This window comes from Miniopterus schreibersii (assembly GCF_964146895.1).
Source record: "Miniopterus schreibersii genome assembly, chromosome: 13".
In the NCBI taxonomy this organism is placed as follows: Eukaryota; Metazoa; Chordata; class Mammalia; order Chiroptera; family Miniopteridae; genus Miniopterus; species Miniopterus schreibersii.
Window position 1 is genome coordinate 9,885,822 of NC_138113.1, and position 24,420 is coordinate 9,910,241.

General features: G+C 41.3%; 1 long non-coding RNA gene across 1 annotated transcript in view; it reads left to right on the forward strand.

The window, feature by feature from the left end:
• The window catches only part of LOC308566652, a 70,389-nt gene extending 46,461 nt beyond the window's left edge, over window positions 1-23,928 (forward strand). Inside the window, exons 6-12 of the long non-coding RNA XR_014000212.1 lie at window positions 11,441-11,568; window positions 13,192-13,230; window positions 14,145-14,468; window positions 17,057-17,288; window positions 19,198-19,318; window positions 22,155-22,319; window positions 23,331-23,928. This is a non-coding gene — a long non-coding RNA (uncharacterized lncRNA). The remainder of the gene's footprint in view (window positions 1-11,440; window positions 11,569-13,191; window positions 13,231-14,144; window positions 14,469-17,056; window positions 17,289-19,197; window positions 19,319-22,154; window positions 22,320-23,330) is intronic.
• Window positions 23,929-24,420: the final 492 nt, after the last annotated feature.

The window sequence follows — 24,420 nt, forward strand, 5'->3', positions numbered from 1 at the left end:
CTGAACTGGTTCCAGAAGCGTTAGGTGATGCTCAGTACAATTTTCAGTTGTTATCATATGAGGCCCTTAGAGACGCTTCTCAATTCTAGCAATTAGCCACACAGGGGTCAACCAAGTGTTCTCAGCTCTAATTAACAGCTGTGTTGAATCTGGGACACGAACAATTCCTTTGGGCATATGCTCTTCAAACAGAAACAAAACCAGAATATCAAGCTCTCTCCAGAGTGGAGGCTATGAAGTCTGAAAATTATTGCTGAGGGTATTCTTAATAAAAATTCCAGGAAGCTCAGCAGCTCTGGGCCGAATCTGTGAACTTGAAGGTAAAAATATCATCTCAGTGCTACCATGAAATTATCCAGTGGGGCTCAGGAGGCTCCAGGGAGTGCTAGGGGAATTAGGTGCCTCCCAGATGCATGCCCAGAGCCCAGCTACACCCAGCAGGCTACGTGACATCATCGCCACATGAATCAAAGGCTGGCTCTCTGGCTGCAGAAGGAAAGGGAAAAGGAACAGGATACTCGGCGCTGGGAGGCCTGCCCCAAGCGGGAACTGTGCTGATGCCGCTCAAGTTGTACTCTGGGTATGCTGGCGCCTTGCCCTGCCTGACAGCTGCAGGAGTTCTGTACGAAATCTGAGGGAGAATTTCCTTTGCAGCCATGACCGAGGACCCAGGATCAAGAGCTTTGCAGACAGAAAAGACATTATTACCATTCAAATATCCCAAGTCATCTATTAGGGTCAGCTAGCAGCCGGCAAAAAGCAGGACAGCTGGCCGTCCAGCCCTGGATGGGGAGAATGTGTCCCACTGGGAACCAGACCTTTGGATTTTTCTTTAGGAGAGCAAATGCAGAGGCATTTAAAAATAAGTCTATTTTAATACTGGAATGTTTCAAATGAATAGATGTGTACAGAGCAGTACCTACGGCCCAGATAAGCACACGCTAACTTTGTGCCCTATGGACTTCGCGTCTTTTAAAAATAATTTGCATGTACCACATTCGAGCCCCCTTGCTTTTCCTGGACCCACTCATCACTCCCCCCTGGCATCCTGGGGCTGTAGCTTCCTGTGTATCCATATCCAAGGGGGCGTAATCGTACTACATATGGGTGTATCCATAGCAGTAATACCTTTTGCTCTGATTTTGTGAAATGTAAGTGGTGTCCTTCTGCACCTCACCCTTTTGCAAGATCTTAAGATTTCTCCCCATCCACCCATAACTCTAGCTCATTTGTTTTAACTTCAGAGAGGTATTTTATTATATGGCTGTATCAAAATGTATCTATTCCCTTCCTGATAGACATGAAGTGATTTAATTTTTTTTTTTTTTTTTTTGAATCACAAACATTGCAATGAATAGTCTTGCACATGTCTCTTGGGGAACATATGGGAGATTTTTTTCACTAGGACAATGTTTCTCAAAGTTTTGCTCTCAGGATCTTTTTACACTGTTGAAATTATTAAGGACCCCAAACAGCTTTTGTTTATGTGAATTATGCTTATTGATATTTGTGGTGAAGTTAAAACAGAAAATTTCAAAATATTTACTTACTATTCACATACAAATAACGATAATAAACCCATTGCATTTTAACATAAGTAACATGTTTTCTAGTGAAAAATAACTACATTTATCAAACAAAAATATTAGCGAGAAGGTCATTGGTTTGCATTTTTGTAGATCTCTTTAGTGCTTGGCTTAATAGGAATCAGCTGGAGTTTTATATTTGCTTCTCTGTTCAATCTGTTGCAAAATGTTGTCTTAGTCGAAGTATCTGAGGAAAAACAGGCCTCCCATAGATACGTAGATGGAAAAGGGAGGAGTATTTTAATAACCTTCTTAGATTATTTTGGATATTTTTCATCAAAGATACTAAATCAAAAGTAAACAAGTAGTAGTTTCTTAAAGATTAGTTGTAATGTGGACTCTGAAACAATATCAATGAACTTCTCATATTCTGTATCACTAAAACCCATTGATCTTTCTTAGTCTTTTGAAAAATATTGGTCCACTGAATTATACATGTCTTACCAATGTTGACATTTCATTACACAATATCAAAAAAGCACATTTATTTTTGTCAGCACAGATTTAATCATACAAGTTTTTAAAAATTGGGAAATTGTCAAGGTCATGGCAGTAGACATAAGTTTTCCAAAATTCTAACTTTTGCTCGAAAGCTCAAAATTTCTTATTGGCAACAGATGCAGTCAGTTGCTTTCCTTGAAGTGACAGGCTCACTTTGTTCATTTATGAGAAAATGCCTGCCAAAATCCCAAGTCTGAACAACCATAGTTTGTCAGTCTTCCTTTCAACTAGAAATGGCATTCCATGAAAAAAACAGCTAGCTCAGCTCGGAGCTCAGCGAAACGCACGTGTGTTTGTTTCCTTGAGAGACCCATCATACCTTGGTGTGCAGAAGTGCTTTATGTGTATCTTCCATTTCATCACATGGAATATTAACATTAAAAAGACATGTACTCCAGCCTGGCTGGTGTGGCTCAGCGGTTGAGCATCAACTTAGGATCCTGGAGATTGTGGTTCGATTCCCGGTCAGGGCACATGCCCTGGTTGCAGGCTCGATCTGCAGCAGGGGGTGTGCAGGAGGCAGCTGATCATTGACTCATCATTGATGTGTCTCTCTCTCTCTCCCTCTCCCTTCCTCTCTCTGAAGTCAATAAAAAAATATTTAAAAAAAAACACGCATGTATCCAGAGTTGAGATTTAATAAAATTTATTAATAAATTTCACTGCTTCATCAATAGAATTCTTAAGTGACACTGGATGATGATGGTGATGATGCTGATTTCATTTCCAGCGCCTGAGAGTAAAGTATACAGTGACAACCAGGGCAGTTTGGTACCATGGCCTTGATTGGTGCTAAATCAGCAGCTTTACCCACAATTGCTTTTGCATCATCTGTACAAATAGCACTTTGAAAAAGGCGAATAGCACTCTTACATGTTCTAGACCCTAGCGCTTCCACCGTGTTCAATTCTACTAGGTAGCACATAACTGATCTTTAAAGAGATTTGCTCTTTTAGACACCAGCAGCAGTGTGAGAGAGATCCTATTTCTCCACAACCTGGCCAACATAGAACTCGCCTCTTACCGGTGGGTTTGGTGTCTTGGTACAACCATTTAAATTTTGTTTTGAAATGTGCCCAGAGCACTCTGGTCTTCACAAGGCCGCCCTCAAGAGAAGCTTACTTTACCAGAGCCTAACGGACCAGGGTTTTACAAAAGACTAACCAACCCGAAGGAAGGGAAATACCCAACTCCAGCTTCCTCTAACCTTCCTGTCTTACCAAAGTGTGTGTGTGTGTGGGGGGGGGAGAAACAAAACAAAACAACAAAACTGAGGAGCACGTGTGAAGGTTACAGCCCAGGGGCATAGACTCACTGAAAGTCTGATTTTATACTTATTCAAGTATTCATATAAAATACTTCCCACCTCCCTCTGGACCCACATCCCAAAGACCTCTGCATAATAGCTGAAAGAATTGTGTGTCTCAGACGTTATTTAAGAAGAAGTCTCCAGAGAAACCCAAAGACAACAGGGCAGACAGAAGTAAGGACACCAGAGGACACTTTAGCCCCTGACACCTACAGCTCTTGCAAACAGCAAACACAGCATAACTCCCAGCCAGATACATATAAAACTGCACACTCTAGGCCTGTTTACCCCAGTCATTTTTGTCCATAGATAGTGTCTGGATTTTAACCAAAAAAAAATACAAGGCACACTAAAAGACAAAAAACACAGTTTGAAGAGACAGCGCCAGCATCAGAACCAGACTCAGCTATGGCAGAGATGGCGGAATTACCAGACTGAGAATTCAAGACAACTATGATTAACATGCTGGGGTATTTTGCTTCTAAACAATATGCTGTCATAGTTTTGACTCTAATTCTTACACATTTTATTTGTTCATTGCACAAGACCTCCAGGACAATGTTAACTAAAAGTGGTGATAATGGTTATCCTTGTCTTGTCCCCTGAATTTAGGAATATTTCTAACATTTCACCATTGACTTTAATGTTTGCTGTAGGTTTTTGGTAAATTACTCCTTTTCAGGTTCGGAAGTCTCCTTCTATTTCTAGTTAGCTAAGAGTTTTGTGGGTTTTTAAAAAATCGTAAGTGGATGTTGAATTTATTGAATGTTCCTCCTGTATCCTCTGAGATGATTGTGTGGTTTTCCTCCCTTTAACTTATTAATGTGCTGAAATGAAATAATCGATGTTTCTTAGGGTAATTCATCATTGTATTTGTGTGATAAACTCGACTGGTCACAATTTTTTAGAAAACTACCTTCCTGGATGGCCGTTATTTTGTCTAGGGTTTTTTGCATTTATATTCACAACCAAGATTGACTTATATTTTCATTTCTTGTACAGTCATTGTCTGGTTTTACTAGCCTCCTAAAATGAACTTTCTATTTCTGAGTTTATTTCTAGACTTGAACTATCCTGTAAAATAATATAAACCTCATGTTTTCTTTGTGGTAGATTTCAATATTATTCTATTTCTTTTATGATTATAGTAATATTTTCTAGTAATATTTTAAGTTAAATTGAATCATTTATCTTAAAAATCCATGTCACTTGTTTTCAAATTTTTTATTGTCTTATAGTTACATTTTCATATCGTTTTCAATATTGCTTATCTGTGCCTTCTCTTTTTTCAGTGATTAACCTTACCAGAAGTTTGTCTGCCATATTTTGCTGAATCTTAGACATTGTCAGTTGTAAAATACTTGTGTAATAATAATGTTCGCATACCACCTTTTGAAAAATGTCTATTTTCCTAGTATTTTTTATCTCTTTGTTTTCATCAGCATATGCCACGACTTTGTTGTTTTTAAAATCCAATCTGAGACTTGCTGACTTTTAATCGAGAGATATGATACCTTTTCTTTTATTGTGATCACTGATATATTTGGTATTAATTTCAGCAAGTTAATCTGTATTTCCTGTTTACTCTTTCTTTGTTTCCCTTTTTCTGTCATCTGTTGTCTTGACTGTTTCAAGTCCTCCCTTTTCTCTATCGGTTTGGACGTTATGTATCATCATCTACACTTTTAGAAGCCTTCCTTTGTTATTGTTAATATTTAACATGAACCGTTGCCTTAAAAATGTTTACTAAGTTAATGGAGAGTCCTATCCTCTTCAACAAACAATACAGAGATTTTAGATTCTGTAAATTTGGTCACCTCACCCCCCATTTCACATGTTATTTTTGGTATTTTATGTAATACCTGTTTCTACCCCCCTCTCCATCAACCTTCAATATTATTGATGGTGTTTTTACAATTAATATTTGTGTAGATTTAATGTCCGTGTTTACCAAATTATCTCTAAACTCTCTCTCTCTCTCTCTCTCTCTCTCTCTGCATCTCATTTCTCTTTTTTGTTTCAGTTTCTTTCTTCTGGTCCTCCAGGAAGGCATAATTGTCACAGATCTTCCAGTGATAGCCTGTGAGCAGTAAACTTTTTTCTGTTTGTCTGAAAATGACCTCATTTTGGTGTTATTTAAAAAACCACTTTAGTTATGTGTATAATTTTAAGTGAAATAGTTATTTTCTCTTAGCTATTTGAGGGTATTAATCTAGTCTTTAAGGCCCTATTGTTGCTAATGAGAAATATGCTGTCAGTCTAATAGCTTTTTTTTTTTTGTAGTAATATGTCCTTTCCCTGTGGTTGCTTTTAAGACTTTCTCTTTATCTCTGGTTTTCAGTAGTTTACCGTCATTTGTGTGTGGATTTTTTTTCCTGTCTGGTCCTTCCCTGTGAGGACTTACCATCTTTCTTTAAATGTGGACAATTTTGATCTATAATCTCTGAGCACTGCCTCGCTGCCCGCCCCCCTTCCATTTCCTCCCTCAGGAACTCCTATTAGACGTATGTAGTGTCTTCTCAATGTGTCCTCTGTATCCCTTAACTTCTCTCATGCATTTTCCATCTCTTTAATCCCTCTCTGCCACATTCTGTGTGATTTATTCAACTCTGTTTCCTAGGTAACAAATTCTTTGTTCAACTATGTCTAATATGCTGTTTGACTTGCCTTTTAAACTTTTAATTCCAGTGACAATATTTTATTTCTAACACATTTACTTTATCTGAAAAATCTGCTTAGGTTTTCACCATCATGGCTTCTTTCCTTTCTGTATATCTTTGATCATTTGCTTAACTCAGATTCTACCTATTTTATAAGCACACAAGTGTGTGTGTGTGTGTGTGTGTGTGTGTGCTCGTGCGTGTGTGTGTGTAGTTTGTGCAATCTTATCACGTGCCTAGCTTTGTGTAACCACCACAGAAGATACAGAACTATCCCATCACTGCCAGGCTCCGGCTGTTCTCTAGGGCCACACCCACTTCCCTCTCTCTCCTGCGCTGTTCTTTACCCCCGGCAACCACAAACCTCTTCTCCATTTCCATAATTTTGCAATTTTAGGCAGGTTATATAAATGGAGTAATACAGAATGTAACCTTTGAGAGTAGCTTGTTTTACTCAGCATAAGTCCTTGGAGATCCATCCAAGTTGTGTGTCAGTTAACATTATGTTAATACTTTGCTCCTTTTTATTGCTCAGTAGTATACTGTGGTATAAATATTCCATAGCTGTTTAACCATTCACCAGTTTGGGCTAATATGAGAACTGTTATGAATATTCACGTACAGTTTTGTGTGAACGTAAGTTTTCAGTTCTCTGAAATAAATGCCCAAGAGTTCAATTGCTGGGTCCTGTGGCAATTGCATCTTTAGTTTCAAAAGAAATAACCAAACTGTATTCCAGAGTGACTGTATCATTGAATATTCCTAGCATCACAGGAGCGACCCGGTTTCTTCACATCCGCACGGGCACTCCATCAGGTGTGCGGTGACATTGCATAGTCGTGATGCTTTGCATTTTCCTAGTGGCTGATGATGTTTAGCATCTTTTCATGTGCTTGTTCTCTGTGTGTCTTCTTTGGTGAAATATCTATTCATATCTTTTGGCGATTTTCTATGTATTCTACATCCAGTTTCATTGTTGGGTATGTAGTTTGCAAACATTTTCTCCCAATCTGCAGCTTCTTTTTTCATTGTCTTCACAGGATGTATGCAGAGCAGAAGCTTGAAATCTTGATGCGGTCCAGCTTATCAGTTTTTCCTTGTAAGAGTTATGCTTTTGAGTCAACTCCTTAATCAACTTAACTTAGCTAGTATTCTCTTTCTGAGTTGCTATTATATCCAGTTCTTAGCACACAAATTCTTCCCGTTGTTACGTGTATGAGCTCTGCTTCATGCTGGTTCTCCTCTTCATCTCTTTTGTATATGACGAGCTCATTTATGGGGGGGTGGATAGAGGATGTTCTTTTTTTCTTAGTGCCTTGAACTGTAGGAATCACTCTGCTTTGATGTTTTCCATTTTCTTTTGCCAGCGTTTGAAAATTTTATGGATCACGGACCAGTTTGGGGATTTCTGCACTATAAGGGCACTAAAACTATGGATCCCACATTCTCAGTTTTTGTTCCCCCACTGGAAATTTAATCTCTCTAGTATGAGGTACAGAGCTTCTTTGAACTTCTGTGGGCCATTGGGATAATTTTGTTTTTTCGTTCCCTTGCCATGAACTTAATAGACCATCCTCACAAAGTCCCTGTTCTAACTCCCTGGCTTTCTCAAGTTGAGAGTCATGTATTTTTTTCCCTGTATAAATGTTCAATCCCCAGCCTCCAGCCCTAGGCCCTTATATCCAGGTCTAGTATCCTATTTTATCAGGCTACTACAAGATAACTAGAGTTTACTTCTCTGATTTTGGAACTTATTTTTTCTTTTCAACATCTGTGGTTTTCCTTTCTTTTTTTCTTTCTCTCAGTCTTGACTATGTGATTAAACTTTTGTAGTATTTTTATATAGTATTTTAATATATTTGAAGTGAGAGTTAGTTGGTCCACAATAGCTTACTATCTCATATTGTCAGAAACAAAACATCCCACATAAGAATTTTAATCTACAGAAAATTATGCATAGTTTGCAATTAGCAACTCAGAAATATAAAACCTCAATTACAGAGCACATTCTGCTCTTCCCTCTCGTTGCTCCAGTGTTACATTTCCCATGGAGTTTATTGTTCAAAGGAGGAAACAACATAGCCATCTTTCCCTTTGACTTACCCCAATCATTTAACTAGTCCCTTTAAAACTGTGTGGATTCATTTATATAAATAAAGGTATAGTTATGGGTATACTGGAGATATATATATGTGGTCGTATATATACATGAAAAAGTGTGAAGGAATATAGGTTAACAGTGGTAATCACTGGGTGGTGATATAGCAGTGTTCACTTTTTCTTTATACTTCTCAGCATAAACCCTTGTTGGGTTGGTTTCCTTTCTGTTCTCACTTTAGCTGTGACAATCCTCTCAGAGACTAAGTGTCTTCAAAAGCTTTATTCCCTTTCTTCTTTAGTGATAGAACTCGTAATTTTTAGCTGACGACAGGGATGCTTAGAATGAAGATTACATTTTCCAACCCCCTTGAAACTAGATGGAGCCATGTGCCTGCCTTCTGGTTGATGGGATATAATTAGAAGTGTCACGTGCAATTCGGGGAAAGGATCCTTCAATGGAAGATGCACACTTTCCTTCCTTTCCTTCTCCTGCTTACTGACTGGGAAGCAGATATAATGGCTGGAAGTTGAGCAGCGCTTTTGGACCATGAAGATAAAGATCACACCCTAGGTACAGGGAATTGGAAAGCTGGAAGAAGCCTGAATCCAGGACAGCGCTGTGGACCTGACCTACCAGTCCGAGGCTTCTCATCACTGGATGCTCTATGTGCGTGCTTAATCCAGTTAACTTGGATTTTATGGTACAGCCAGATCAAATCCTAATGGACATGGAATTAGTGTATAAGTCATATTTTTTCTTTGCCTGTAAGGCCCAGAAAATAACATATAATATGATAAATTAAAAAAACAAATAAAACTAGCATGTTATTTAGGCCCACACATATGTGTAATAAAATGTAAAGAAAAGCAAAGGTATGATAAAAGCAAATTTTAAGAGGTGGTTGTCACAGAGGAACGGTTGGGGGATGGGATGTGTGAGGAACACATAGGTGAATGTAAGTCACGGAAGGCTTTCAGTTCTTGGGTTAGAAGGTGGGTCCGTGAGTGATTTATTATATTATTATAATACACACGGTATAAATCAACTAAATTAAGTTTATGTGAGGACCAAAGTCCCAATCATGTGCCTTGAATCATGACACACTATCATGAATCAGGACTATGATTAATCAAGCTCTGTGCTTCTGAGGTTAATGAAACAGTATGAAGCTGCCTGTTAGGCAGGCCTGGTTTAATTTCTATAAACTAGGCAACAAGCATACATGTGTTTCTATTTGTGAGCCCAACTGTTTCCCCATCCAGGTTTTTAAAAACAAAACTTTAATTTTAGAATAGTTTTAGATTTACAGAAAAGTTGCAAAGATAGCACAGTTACTGTAAAACCCCCACCGACCACCAACCCTGTTTTTCCTGCATCTTCCATTACTATGGTACATTTGTTTCCGTTAATGAACCAGCAATGATACACTATTATTAACCCTAACCAGACTTTAAGCTTCCTGAGAGCAGGGCTCCCGCACCTTAGCAGTCCCCAGCATCTTGCCTCTAGTCTGTGTTCCACGTGTGTTGACTTGATGAGGAAATTAAACTGACTAAATGACTAAATTGTCTGCAAAAATAAGCTCCATGTTTCATGATCATTTATAATTTGCTTTAAGCAGCTGAAGCTGCTTTGAGATATAACCCTGAGCTAAGTTGGGATTAATGTTCTCAAAAGTCATTGTTTTTAAATTATTTACAAGCGTTCTCATTAGAATGAGCACAGGGAGCCAAGTGCTGAACTGAGTGTTTTTTTTTTTTTCTTCCCTGGGTTTCTTTTCAAAATCAGGTCATGGAAAATGGATGCTATGTCTTCAAATAATATAACCACGCTGATCCCTGGATTACAATTAGGTTACGTAACTTGCTTATGAGCTGCTTTTCATTAAGACTTGCAGTGGGCAATGGGGCTTTACATTGCAGAGCGGAGCTGGGAGACCAATCCTGCTAAAAGCCAGAACACATGCAGCTCGGAGGCGGGGCTGCAACAGCCTCAGCACAGGATTGAAGTCAATGTAGGCGGCTCCTTCTCCCTTTAAATCCTAAAACATCGTTTGTCCTACAACTCCCTGGTTCCCATGTACCTCTAAAACAGGTGCTGAGGGCCAGCATGGTGCGGGGAAGATCTCAGTGGCCGGGTCCTCAGGAGGCTGAGCCAGGGAGAGCTCTCCAGGGAGGAGATTATCAAGTTTCTGCACAACCAGGGCTCAGTTTCATTTTTTGCAGAACACAAATCACTAGGAAACATTTTCAAAAATGTAACCAAGGGAGATAACAAAAACCCTAACACCAGCCTATAACATATTTTTGCAAATAAGCATATCAGAGGTCCAGTAAGTAATCTAGAAGGTGCCAGATAGAAAACAAGAAGCTTGGTGTCAAGTCATGTGGGAAGACATTCTGGATGGGGGGGGGGGGGGTCATCAAAACATACAGACACCTGTTCTAAAAAGTACAGATAAAGCCAGCTTTCCCCAAACGGAAGTTATTCATTGCTGTTCTACAGGATACACACTGCAGGAGGAGACCATTTTTGATGCTAATATTAAAACCACCTCACAGAGGGTGATAAATGTTGGAAATGGAAGTTTTCCAGTTAGAGTAGGCAAAGCTCTCAGAGGATGGGTCAGAGCACTCTTGACAATAAAGAAACAGGGAACAGCCCTGCTGGGGAGTGAACCAGAACTGGCTCGTGGAAGGAAAGGGCAGTGCAATGCCAAAATTCTGCCAAATGCAAAATTCTCTTTTGAAATGGAATTACTGCATAGTGAATAGACTAGCAATGGATTTGGAGCCCTTCATGCACTTGAAGGAACACCTGCCATTTACTATATAGGAACAGCCAACGGGTAATTCTTTGAGCTGTTAAATTAAAGTTTGTTTCTTTTCTTTTGATAAATGTGATCTCTTACAAATGCTCAAAGCCCAGAAGGATATTTTATTATACAGCTATATAAAATAATGAATAAAGAGAATTTTTTTCTTTTAACGTATAGTTAACTTTTTAAAAAATTATGGTTAACTTTCAACTACTCACACTTAGCATTTATAGTTAACTTCTGTAAGTTTTTAAACTTAAAAATTAACTTTTAACTATCGACGACTCTGCCAATGTAAATGTAAGCTATATGCTTGAATGCAAAGCAGTTAATTAATTCTAATGGTATTGCACATTAACCTTGGCTTCGGCACAGTCTAAAACTTGCCGAAGCCCCGTTGGTTGCTGGGGAGTTTTTGATTCTTGTGTGTGTGTCTAATTTGCTAATGAACTTGGTGTCATTTAGGGCTGGACCATGCACATCTGAATGGGGCTGGCTGCTCCTGGCCCGCTGGGGAAGGGCCCCCACAGTGTTCTGAGCAGAGTTGGAAGAACACCAGAGCTGAGATGAGTCAGAGGCTCTCCAAGTGTGTGGTGAGTCAGAATCAATACCCCCCACCCCGCCCCAGCTGTAGCAAAGGAAAAAAGGGGGGAGTTCTAAAAGGGAAGGTGTTGCAGGACACACCACAAATCTCCTCCCTTTGACCCTGTGCACCCTGAGCATTGCAGGCCTTGCCTGTTCCTATGAAGGCACAGCCCGGAGGCCATACTCTAAGCGGTGGCCAGAGGAGAGCTAGCAAAGCTAACCGTAATCCTAACCCTAGCATGATTGACAGCAAGAAAGGGGCCAGACTGACCAACACCTGCTACTGGGATGTGATCACCAACAATGAATCTTAGGGAATCTGCAGGTCGCCCTGGGAGCCAGGGGGACGCATCAGGGGAAGTGTATGAGCTCTGGGTCTCAGAGACTTGGGTCTAAATTTAAATTCTTCCTCTCTTACTTATGTGTGTGATATTGGGGTAAGTCACTTAAACACTCTGGGCCATACTTCCCTTATCTGAAGGCAGTGATATCTTTTCTCACTAGGTGGTTGGTTTGGTCGCAGGGTGCTACACAGGATTTCATGGTATTGCTTAGCTCAATACTGGGCCTAAAATGGAGAAGGTGCTCAACAAAATGTTTGCCGAACGAATATCTGATGCTACCACTAGATCGTCCAGGTGGGGCTGTGCTTGGGGCCTGGTGGACATGTCTTCCAGGACACAGTTTCTTTAGGACCTCCCACATTGCCCTGAGATCAGGGGCGGTCAGTCTTCTAATCTGGGAATTGTCTATGTCCTATGAGGAAAGACTATGTGGAAAAGCTACAAGTTGAAGTATCTAAAGTATCAAAAAGCTGTCTAGTAATCTCTCCAGGCATGTACAACCTGCACAGAAATGGCTCTGCCAGCCAACGTGCCACAGTTGAAAATTAATATCTTGCTGATGAGAGACTCAGAGGCTTCTGAGCTTTGTTTCCGTGTTAGTGCTCAGTTTGGAAAATTATCACTCAGCATTCTTTTGACCAAATTTTACTGAAGGCTTCTCCTCTGCAAGGCTTTGTTTTAGGTCCACCCAACAGAAAGAATCACAGATAAGGCACCGAAGCCCTATCTGAAACCTCCAATCTTATAGAAGGAAATGACTGCACAGAGGACTAGAGTAAAAAGGCAAGCTGTGGTCACAGAAGCATGAGGACAGAGTCTTGAGACAATCTTCTTAATTTTTGTAATTCTCACAGGCCTTTTGTTTTGCCATGCAAAAAACAATGATAATAGTGATCATGATAAAGATAATGCGTTAGTAACAGCAATGTAATTGCTAACATCCTGAGTACTTTCCACATGCCAGACACTGTGCTGGGAGCTTCATGAATCCATACATTGCTTCGTTTAATTTTTACAAGTCTGTTAGGTAGCCTCTCTGATTAAAGCAGATTGCAGATAAGGGAATGAAGGCAAATATTTTCTCCGAAAGATTGCTCATTCATCTGAATTGCAGCCCCATAATAAAAATTTAGGAAACAAAAATGGAAAAATAATTTTTATTTTGCTTCTAGATGCTTCTAGAAAGCAGCCTTTGATGAGGGAAAGAAGAAAACCAACATGACTTGAATACCAATTATGTGCCAAGCACCTTTACAACCCTGATTTCATTTAATCTTCCTTTTACAGGTGAAAAAATGGAAGGCTAGAGAGCAATGGAAGGTTAAGGTGAGCCCAAATATGCCTGACCCGAAATTCCACATTCTTTTCAATCTACCAATAGGATTCTGGCTCTGCCGCTTGCTACCTGTCCAAGTCACTTACGTTTTCTAAAACTTGGTGTTCTTTACAGTACTATGGGGATAAAGTGTCTGCCCACTTAGCCCTTAGGATGTTTTGAGAAATCATGTGAAATAGTTTGGGTGGTCTACAAAAATTAACAGGCATGGATCCCAACAGCAAATAATCCAAATTCAAATAAAGGAGATATAAACATAACCATGATCCTTAGACAAAGTTAGGTGTTATTCTACCTGTTCGAGCAAAATGCTGGGAGCACAGCAAAGAGAGATACATCTGTTGCTTAGGTGAGCCACAGAAGGGACCATCTGGAAGGTGACATTTGAGCTAAACCTTTAAATAAGGAAGATTCATTAGCTTTTGAAAAAAAGAAAGAAAGAGGGGAAGTGGAAGGAGGACATTGGAAGGAGAAGAAACAACAGAGGCAAAGGCACGGAGGAGTGAAGGACTATAATGGGTGCAGGACACCCTGAGCTGTAGAGAACAGCCAGGTGCCCTGGGATTGGCAGATGACGAGCCTGAAATGATGAGACCAGGCTGAGAAGGCCTTGAATGCCATGCTGGGGCCTGGGGACTCAGCTCTGCAGACCGTTGGGGGCCACCGAGGCTGACTACCCCAAAGAACCCATAAGGACAAAGAGTCTGAACAGGGCCTTTTGCCATCCTGTTCTTGTGACGATCACAAAGTCCCATGTTCAGGACATCGCAGTCTGTTGCCATGGAAATAGTAATGGGCCTCACTATGGGAATAAATTATCCTCATCATTAGACCTTTCTTCCAAGGAACTCAAAGTGTTTGTTGTATGTGTTTTCTTTTCTTTCTCTCTTTCTTTTTTTAATAGAAGCACCAGATGGTGGTTAAGGGAAAGAAGAAAGCCTAAAGACCGTTGAATTAAAGGAGATTTCAAAGGAATGGAAGGAAAAACACAAGTTGAATTTTGAAAGGTTTAATCAAAACAGATGGCAGAATATCTCAGCCTGAGGGAAGGGGAAAATTATCTCAGAAACCATCTGAAGTGGGAGCTTCTTTGCCCTTGCTTCCTGGGTCCCTGTCTGCCGCCTTCCTGCAGGCTGCCGGCGCGAGCTGGCTAATGAGGAGGGAGAGGCCTGCGCGCACGCGTGTGTGCATCGGAAGATACATATGTCAGACACGAGGATTAATATTGGTAAAATACCCTTTTAATTAAGTTACTATAAATACTGATTTATTATGTATGTAATCTTTATTTTCAGACAAAAAATTCTAAATAACCAACTGACAGTTTTACTATCTTCACAAAATTGTGTCCCCGTTTCCACTCTCGGGGTGGAAGCACACTATTATTTCTTGCGCATCTAATTGGTACACACTTTCCTCTGTCACCCTATTTTTAATTACCTGCTTTAACCCAGTCTTTGCACTAGAATGGTCCCTTTAAGGTCAGTACTGTTACTCCCTGTTACAGAGGAAGACAAGGCCTGCAGAGATGGCGAATACGACCCAGGTTATTTCTCAGTGGCAGAGCCCTGGTCTGAACTCAGGTTAGCTCAGACTTTTCCAAAATTCCAACAGAGTTCTGGCACTGCCGCTTTAAAACGGAGAGAACCTTGGAAGTTATCCTCTATACAACAGGAAAAGCGATGCCAAGTCCAGGGTCTTCCTTTGAAGGCAGGGGCATGGGGTGGAACGTGAATCTGAACAATGATAAACGCTATGCACATGTTCTGATATTCTGTGCTCGACGCTGGAGACCTCTGAGCCTCTGTCTTGCCAGGCTACCCGGGTTATTTTGAGTGAACCAACTGTGTGTGTGCTAAGAATTGAAATAGTTATTTTTTTAAATTATAAAGTGCAAAAGGCAGGGAGAAGTTAGGGCATTGGGGTGCTTGAAGTGGTTCCACTTATACAACATGTATTTAATGAGTGTCTACTGCATGCTGGCCTCTGGGCTAGTTGGTGGAGATACTAAAATGAACTAAACAGACAGGGGTTGACTATCCTAGAGGGTCTAGAAAAAGTGCAGTCCTGTTGTTGCTACCTGGAAGCTGGGTTTAAAATGGGTTCCAGCCATGATCCTCCACGAGGACTCCTTCCTAAAGTTGCATCATGTACCTTCTTCAAGGAGGGAGGAAAGTTCTATTATTCTGCACCTGCCGCGACAGTGAGGCGCGTGTTCCTCTCCTCATTCATCCTGACCACACACAGTACTGTTCAGCTTCCTGAACAGTTCTGAGGTTGCGATGTGAACCACACATTAGATCGATCAGGGCACAAACACGTGCATTAGGATCCTTTATCACTCTGCCTTTTACCGACGGCACTACTTCATGGGAGCGCACCGCTGCCTGATAACCCAACTGTCTGACTGCAAGTTGTGGTTTTGCTGAGAGCAGGAAGGGAAAGCAAGAGGGGCGAGGCAGCTGCCCTGTGGCAGGGAGGGACCACACAGAAGCCCAGCCCAGCAGGGCTCAGGCTCCTTATGTTCAGGATGATCTTGGATCTTTCCAACATGCCACAGCACAAAAGGGGAAATATTTTGCTATGAAAAGCTATACCTTTCAGGTTGGACGGTTCTAACACACATACACTCTCTCTCTGCTCACTCGCTCTGATCTTCTCGACGCAGGTCTCCACACACCTGAATTTTACTGGGGCTTACGTGAATTCGGAGGTGTTTCTTACCCAGGGTCTTTGGGTGCATGGCTGTCAGGAGAAAAAAAGAACATTTTCTGAGGAAGAGGGCCGAGGTAGAGCCAGAGAACACATCCCAAACAGGTTGTAAGAGCTGAGAGGGCTAGGTAAGATTGGGAAAGACCATAACCAGACAGGGCTTAGAAAACCTGCAAAAGCAGCAGTGAAGAGCAGCTGCTGAGGGCAGAGAAGAGGAAAGGGCCAGGGGGGACTCAGGAGACACAGGCCTTGAGGAGTTTCATGCATTTTTATGGCCATGCCAGATGTTTAAAAAAACTTTCACCCATCTCTCCATCCCTCTTCAGCTTGTTCTTTATGCCTGTCTACAGGTCTCTCTCTATTTTGTTTATCCATTTATTATTATTATTTTTTAGATTCCACATATTAAGTGAAGTCATACGGTATTTGCCTTTCTCTTGCTGACTTATTTCACTTAGCACAATACCCTTTAGGTTCATTCATGTTGTTGCAAATGGGCAAGATTTCATTCCTTTTTAGTGTTGAGTAATATTCTGTGTGTGTGTTTCACATCTTCTTTATCCACTCATCTACTGATAGACACATAGGCTGCTTCCATATCCTGGCTATTGTAAATAACACTGCAGTGAACATGGGGTGGATATATTCTTTCAAATTAGTGTTTTTGTTGTTTTCAGATAAATATCCACAAGTGGAATTGCTGGTCACATGGCAGCTCTACTAATTTTTTGAGGAATCTCCACACTGTTTTCCATAGTGGTTGCACTAATTTATAACCCCACTAACAGTGCATGAGGGCTCCCTTATCTCCACATCCTTGCCAGCACTTGTTATTTGTTGATTTTTTATGACAGCCATTCTGACAGGTGATATCTCATTGTGGTTTTGGCCAGATTTATTTTAAGGCAAGGATAGGAGGACTCAAGGAGTTGGGCCTTGGCCTTCGAAAAGATTTTGGACCTGATTCCAGGAGTCATGGGATTGGATATTAAGACTGAGGGGGAAGGGGAGAAATCCAGGAATCAACTGACTAATGGTGACATTTATGGAGGTGAAGAATTTTATACTCTTTTTTTTTTTTTAATATATCTTTATTGATTTCAGAGAGAGGAAAGGAGAGGGAGACAGATAGAAACGTCAATGATGAGAGTCACTGATCGGCTGCAGCCCACAACCCGGGCATGTGCCCTGACTGGGAATCGAACCCTGATCGCCTGGATCCTAGGTCGATGCTCAACCACTGAGCCATGCCCGGCCGGGCGAGGTGAAGAATTTTAGATGAGGTCGAGGGTTCTTGACCCTGGAGGAAAATCTGAAGAACTTCATTTTGCCTTTGGTAAGTTTGACTTGTGTTTGGATGCAGGAGTCTGAAACTCAGAGGAGAGGTTTAGGGTTGGAGAAGTGAATTTTGGAGTTACTAACACATAGACGTTTAATGCCACAGGGGATGGATAGAATCATCCAGGCAGAGAGTGGGAAAGTGTTATTATCTGCATTTAAAACAAGGCAAAACTTATGTGGGGGAAGTTAAGTTACTTGTAAAATTATACCCTTTATGTCACCAGTGAGTGGTGGAACCAAGATTCAAAACAAAACCCACAATGGGTATAAAGAGCAGTTACCATTATTTTTGTTGTTGTGCCTATTATTTCTCCCTGAAGTTAAGAGCTTGGCTCTATTACATTGAAGTAAAACTAGCTTAGCCCCCTAAAAAGCCCCATAAAAATTTCTCAGCACCTTGGGAAACCCCAGGTTCTGCCTCCCACCTGTCCTTCTCAACTGCCTGCCTCGTCCTGGGACCTCAGTCCCTGTTTATTTGCCCAGCACCTGGCTATTTCTGCCTCTTTGCCCAGATCCTTTGGCCTGGCGCTTCCGTGGGGCTCTGTGTTTGGCACACTCCCAGCTTTGCCCAGGACACTGTCTTTCCCTTGGCTCCATCAGTTATAGCCTGTGGGCCAGCCTTGCCTCATCCCTGTGCCTACCCTTGGATTCCAGATCCCTAGAGCAAATATAGCTCCCTAGATAGTTGCTTGAACAGGAGGAAAGCAGCTATCCTGCTTCTGTCCTTTAAAATGTGTCCTTTCCATTAAGAGTGTCATGGATATATTCTTATTATTATTTTCTCAGTAGTCAAGTAAGACACGATCTTCATTCCATCATCTTGGATATTCTGAGTCTTCCTTCTGGCTTTTCTCTTCCATTCCCCCCCTTATGGATTTTATGTGTCTTTTTTTGTTTTTTGTTTTTAGGCATACCTACTTTGCCTCCTTGTTTCCAGATGTCCTTGTTTTCTTGAAAACCCGTCATCATTTCTGGCCTGTGTGTTGCTCTCTCTCACATGATATCTGATTTTTTCCTAACTTCCACTTACAAGAAATAACTTAAACCTTACTGTTATCTTTTGGCATCGACCAGTTCTAGCTCTTGCTCTGAGATGTAATCTTACAATTCACAAATATTTTTTGAGGGAGGGCCAGGTATTTATTCATACTTTTCCTCCATTGCTAAGCTCAGGGTGACCTTCAGGTCGAATATAACTATCAGTTGTTTACGGTCAACGTTCATTCAGATTGTCTAGTAGTCATGCTGACCAGCTATTTAATATTTTAAGGATCACTTTGGCTAAAATATTAATATTTCTAGAATAGAGGCACACTGAGAATGACAGCTTTTAACTTTAATCAGCCTGAGAACTCAGTGACCCTAAATGTCGGATTATGACTTTCAGTGGCCCACTGGCCTCCACATTCCTTCTGGAAGCAGTGTGATGAAACAGACTCAGCAAACACTGCAAACAGCAGGTGGGTAGGCCTTCCTTGCAGGAGCTGATGCCGCTGCTCCTACTCAAGAGTCTAGATTTCTCTATATCTTCATCTAGTTGTTCTCAACCAGGACCCCCTTGACCCTTGGGGAAATATAAGAATCTCCATGTGCGGGAGACGGGGGGCTTGTTTGAAAACACAGATTGAATATTAAAATATACTTTTATATTTAATAAATAAATAAGAGGACTTTTGTTTTCACTCTGCATACTAAAGAAAGTAAAGATGGACGTGTACAGAAAAGAAAATAATCTCAAACAGGGAGTCCAGGAAGAGGCATTGTTTTCTAATTACTCTGCCGTGAACCACAACAAGATAACAAGGATGTGCTACATCTTAATTCAGTACACAGAGTGTGTGGGGGTGTTAAGTAGGTGACCAAGGCCCGGGGATTGCAAACTCACTTCTCTTTATTCTCTCCAGGGTCCCTGCTACATTATTGTTTTTTAATCCCAACTTGTACAGACAAGGAGAGTGCAAAACCAGTTTGCTGCTGAGTGTGGAAATCTTAGATTACATACTGTATGAAGTTGGTAAGTCGGAGGTACGTAGTTTCATTGTTTAAACTTATCTTACAACCTGTTAAGAGCTTGATTAGTAAATTATTAACAAATATGAAATTAGTTAATTCATTAATTAACTTTATCTTGTGATTTTTAGTTCTAGCAGGAACTTTTACCCCCCATTCTAAATGAAGGTCCAGCTCTTAGCTCACCTGGCTCACAGAGAAGCAAAGTCCCATTTTCCCAACATACTTGAGGCCTCACCCTCCCATACAGGATGGGTCACATTCCACTCAGCCTGTCTGCTCTCCTGACCACCACCCCCCCATCGATATCTCCTGCAGCTGATCTCTCCTGCTGACCTTCTTTTTAATCTACTTTTTAAAAAGTTAACCCTGTTCTAAGAGTGACTTTCTAACCTTTTCTCCTATTTCCTGACCCCACAGGTCCTATATTCCTTCCATCCTTCCCTTCCCCAGAAGGCAAGAGCTCAGAGCGGGTATATCACTTACCTCGTCCATCAGACAGCTGTGCAAGCATAGTTTCTTGAATGATCTGATACTGTGATTTTTCCTGGTGTAAACCAGTAAGATTCATTTTGACATTTCAGACTGGTCAGAGGAGGAGAGGACTATTTCATGGCATCTGAATAGGGAGGACTGCTCAGTCTGTCTATTCCAATTTCCAGGGACGGAATGAGAATGGGGGTGGGGTGGAGCACAACACAGTGTTGCGAGCATAGATTTGGAGTCAGCCAAACTTGGGTTGGAGTCCATACTCTGCCACTCCCTAGTGGCTTATGACCTTGAGCAAGTTTCTGCCTCTTTTAGCCTTTGAAGGTGATCAGATTGCCTCCTTCACAGAGACTCAGGGAGAATGGAAAGAAATAAGGCAGGTAACCCAGGACCTTGAACCTAGTACATACTTAGGATGTGTACATACTCAAATTGAAATTGGAAGGCTGTCTTCTTTTTATGAGCTACATCTTGTTGGCTTGTGGCTTCTCTGTATATTAATTTTCCTCTGTCTACTGACAGCTTCCTCTGCTTTCTCGTTGTTTCTCGCCTCTTCAACTTGGGTTGACAATTAGGCATCTTTTCAGTTTCACTGGGGCCCACTCCTTCAGTCATTCACTGCATGGTTACTCTTGGCAGGAGAAGTGGTGTGGCATCTCCAGGGCACTTATTAAAGAAGACCTACTTGGCAGAGAAGATAGAAAATGGCTTGTCTCTTGTTGAAGGTTCAACATATATCCTTAGTTTGATCTAAAGAGGCCTAGTAGATGACAATAAAGTTGTACCAAAGTGGTAAATTGTGCAGCTAATCAATTCACCCATTTATTAAATGGGAGTGATCACTTGCTTTATGAAGAGAGCTCCGCTTTACATGAGGAACCATCACAGGGTTCCTTCCAACAACAATTTTTCTTTTTTGCACGTATAATGCAATGTATTTTACACGATAGTCCAGTTCACCAATTTATATTCTCAGGTATGTGCCAATATTTTTTCACTTTTATTTATAATTGCATCCAGTGAGCAAATATCCTTTACTCAGCATCTCTTTTTACTTTCCCACTTTATTCTTTCTTCCTTTGTTTTCTACTTACTCCTACACCATTTTTCTCATTTCAGTGTTGTTTGTTTTTGCCATTTTCTGTGTAGTGCACATGGGTGGACATGCCTCCGGTCAAGGGTCTGTAGTGTGGCAGCTTCCTTAGCAGGCTTCCTTAGCACGGAAATACTAGTACATTGGCCCTAGGGTGTCCTGTGTATACTTCTACATCATGCAAGTGATTATAAACCTTCATTCTATAGCTGAGTCCACACTCCAAAATTATATCGATAAACTAGAAAACTAGACTCCTTGGAAACATGTTCTTGTTATATATAATGTCCCTGACTCATTAACTTCTTAATTCATTCCCCAATATTAGCTGTTAGCTGCTCTCTCCATCCGGACATTATGCCAACATTTTAGTATATTTAAAATTATTGTGTTCTGCCTGAAACTATACCCCTTTCCAACTTTCCTACTGACAGTGATGAGGATGAGGATGGTGAGATGTACTGCTTCCACCTGTCCAGGACACTGTAGCTTGTGGTGCACTTTCTTGCGTAGCATTGTCTTTGGGCCTCACAGGAATACTATGAGGTTGATAGAGGCACATTACAAATGAGGAAACTGAGCCCAAGGACCTTGAACCTCATAAGTACCATCCCAAGGTTCTGGGATAGGTAAGTTGTTTAAAGTGACAGAGACAGGTCTCCTACCTCTCAGTGCCATGCTTTAGGCTCAGGAGCTCTACCTGGCACCTTTCACTTATTACCTCATGGTTGTTTTCTCTTCCTTTCCCTCTATCATGTTCCATATCTAACTCATCACAAAGTTCTTCTGATTTTCCTTCTGCAGCGTCTCACTCTTGCCATAATCAAAGCAGTTAGACATCTACCTTCTGGTCATTCCTTATCTGATAATTCCTTAGTCACTGCAAGTACCTCTTGTTGTCCATGCTTCGTTTTGGCTAATTCCTCCAGAAGACATTGGTTGGCATACCATGTTTATTTTGCATATTTTCTTCCCTCTTTTCATGTGCATCTTGAGGTCTGATTCTGGCTTCCTATCAGGACTGAAATGAGGGTCTCATATACTGCAGCTGTTAGGATACTAACACCGCCATTAGGAACTCCCACAGCCCATTTGAATAGTAAATATCTGTGGATAATTGGGAAAATCATATGTGTAAATATGCTGCTCTCATGATATCATTCCCTTGTGGCTACATTAGCTTCCTATTTTCTATTTTGAAAAGTTAAGCTCCCTGGGCCCTATATCCAAAATTGTCTGTTAACTTTGAATTTGCTGATCTTGCCCTAGATACCAAAGTAATGCAGCACCTAAACCATCTGCCCCAGCATTCAAGGGTGCAGGTAGCCAGGGGCTCCTTCCAGGGGATAGATGATGGCCTATGAACGTCAGTGGTGCCAGAAGAATCCCAAGGAATGTGAAAGGAATCGATACTTACTGTGCACCTTCATGATGGTATTGTACCCGCTTTACCTCATTGAATGGCCAACATCAACCCTGTAGAGAAAAAGATGGGGGTCGGGGTGGGGCAAGGTGGGGGAGTCCAAGTTTGGCCACCTAACCTGGATCCAGAGCTCTGACAGGTCTGGGAATATCCAGAAGCCTGGTAGGAAGGGACCTATTTGCTTGAAGAATTAAGGATGTCCTGAGAAATGACTCAGTCTAAGGAGTGTGGGGCAAATTTGGGTGGAAGTGGAAGGGATGTCATGAGTGCTGTAAGTTTCCTGTCACTAATATCTGCTGACTCTGTTCTGGGCATTTCTACATCAGTCCTGGTGGGACTGGACAAACTGGGCGGCTCGTGTGACAGAGCAGCGCTGGGCTCCGGAGGGACGGCGGGAGCATGGGCACTAGGCACCGGCAGCCTCGGCCTAGGTCTTGACCACTGGACAGCAGGCTTCACACCAGGCAGCTGCAGCCGAAAAGCAGGGAAATGGCAGCTTTCCTGGCTGCTTGGATGCTGCCGCTCTTTCAGAGCACTGATGGGACAGCCACCGGCTCCCCCACCCCCCTCAGAGCTATTTGAGAGGGAATCGAAGAGGCCTATTCACAATACTATTCTTGTTGGTACACTTGTAGTCACTGTCCATCCCCACAGCTTTCTGGTATAGCCTAGGAAGCAGATAAAAAGCATATTTTCATCTCCATTATATGGACGAGAAACTGAAGCTTGGGAAATTTAAGTAACTCGCCTAAATTAATATAGTTAGAAAGTGACAGAGCCTGAATTAGAATTTAGGTTTCCTCGACTTTGAAGCCCATGCTATTTCCACAATATTATTTATTCGACAAATATTTATTGAGTGTTTATTATGTATTAGGCACAGGAGGCAATGGGAAAGAGAGAAGGTTCTGCCCAATTGAACCACACACCCAGTGGCAGAGATTGATAGCTGTTCACCAAAATTCAGTCTCCTCTCCTTTCTGCACTCGTGGCTAGACTACATTTCCCAGCTTCCTTTACAGTTAGGTCTTCAGCCCGCTGAATGTGAGTGGAAATGAGTGACACTTCCAGCCCTGGCCCATGAAAACCGCCCTCGCATATTTCTCTGTGCTGAGATGACTAGTGCAACCTTGGAAGCCTTGTGTGGAAAATGTCAAAGCTGCCTCCGCTGATGAGGAACATATGATTTGGCCTGCTACATGAACAAGAAATCAATTTATATTGTGTTGGAGACATTACACATTTAGGAGTTTATTTTTTTATAGCGCTAGCTATATCTTAATTAAAACACACTCCTACATGAATGCTGCCTAGAATGGTTTTCTTTTTACCGAAAGAATTGGAGATAAACTTTCTTCCTTATAAAACTAAACTGCTTTCTAAAGACAACTTTGACAGTCTAGTGGTGTTATATGGAAAACAGGCACCTGCTGACTGGAAGGAGCTCCTGTTGGCCAAATGGGCAACACCAAGGACTGTTGAGAAAGCCTGCCTTGGCCCAGCACTGCCTCCAACTGTGGGAGTAATTCTACCCAAGTTTGGTCCTGTGATAACCACCCCACTTTGCAAAAAGACTTGATGCTACACCCTCAACTTGGCCTCTATCAGTTATGATAAAAGTGGCTCCTTTATTTCTCTCTGCCACTCTTTTGTTTTACTTCTCAGTTTGTTCAGAACTCAGGTTGGGAAGATGATCGCTACTTAATTGGGGCCCCTCAGAGAACTCATAAGTTTTCATAATTTTGGGATAAATTAGTTGTCAGTGATTATATTATGATAATTGTATAAATAATCCTTACAGTTGAACCAAATGGTGTACTATGGTTATGTTTTATTTCTAGTACATTTTTCCCCCCTAGAGTTCATAAATGCCATATTTTTTGTTTTACATATTTTTAGTTTTCTATGAACCTATCACTAGTTTTTCCAGTGACTGCAGTTTCTGTGTCAAAGGTTTCATGCAGTTCACTGGTAGAAGTTAGTTTAGTGGTTTCCTTTGCTGGGAGGAAGAGGGCTTGAGGGAGACTTTCTGGGGTGCTGGTTATATTTTGTCTCACAATCTGGGTTCTGATTACACTTATTGTTCATTTTGTGAACATTCTTTGAGCTGAG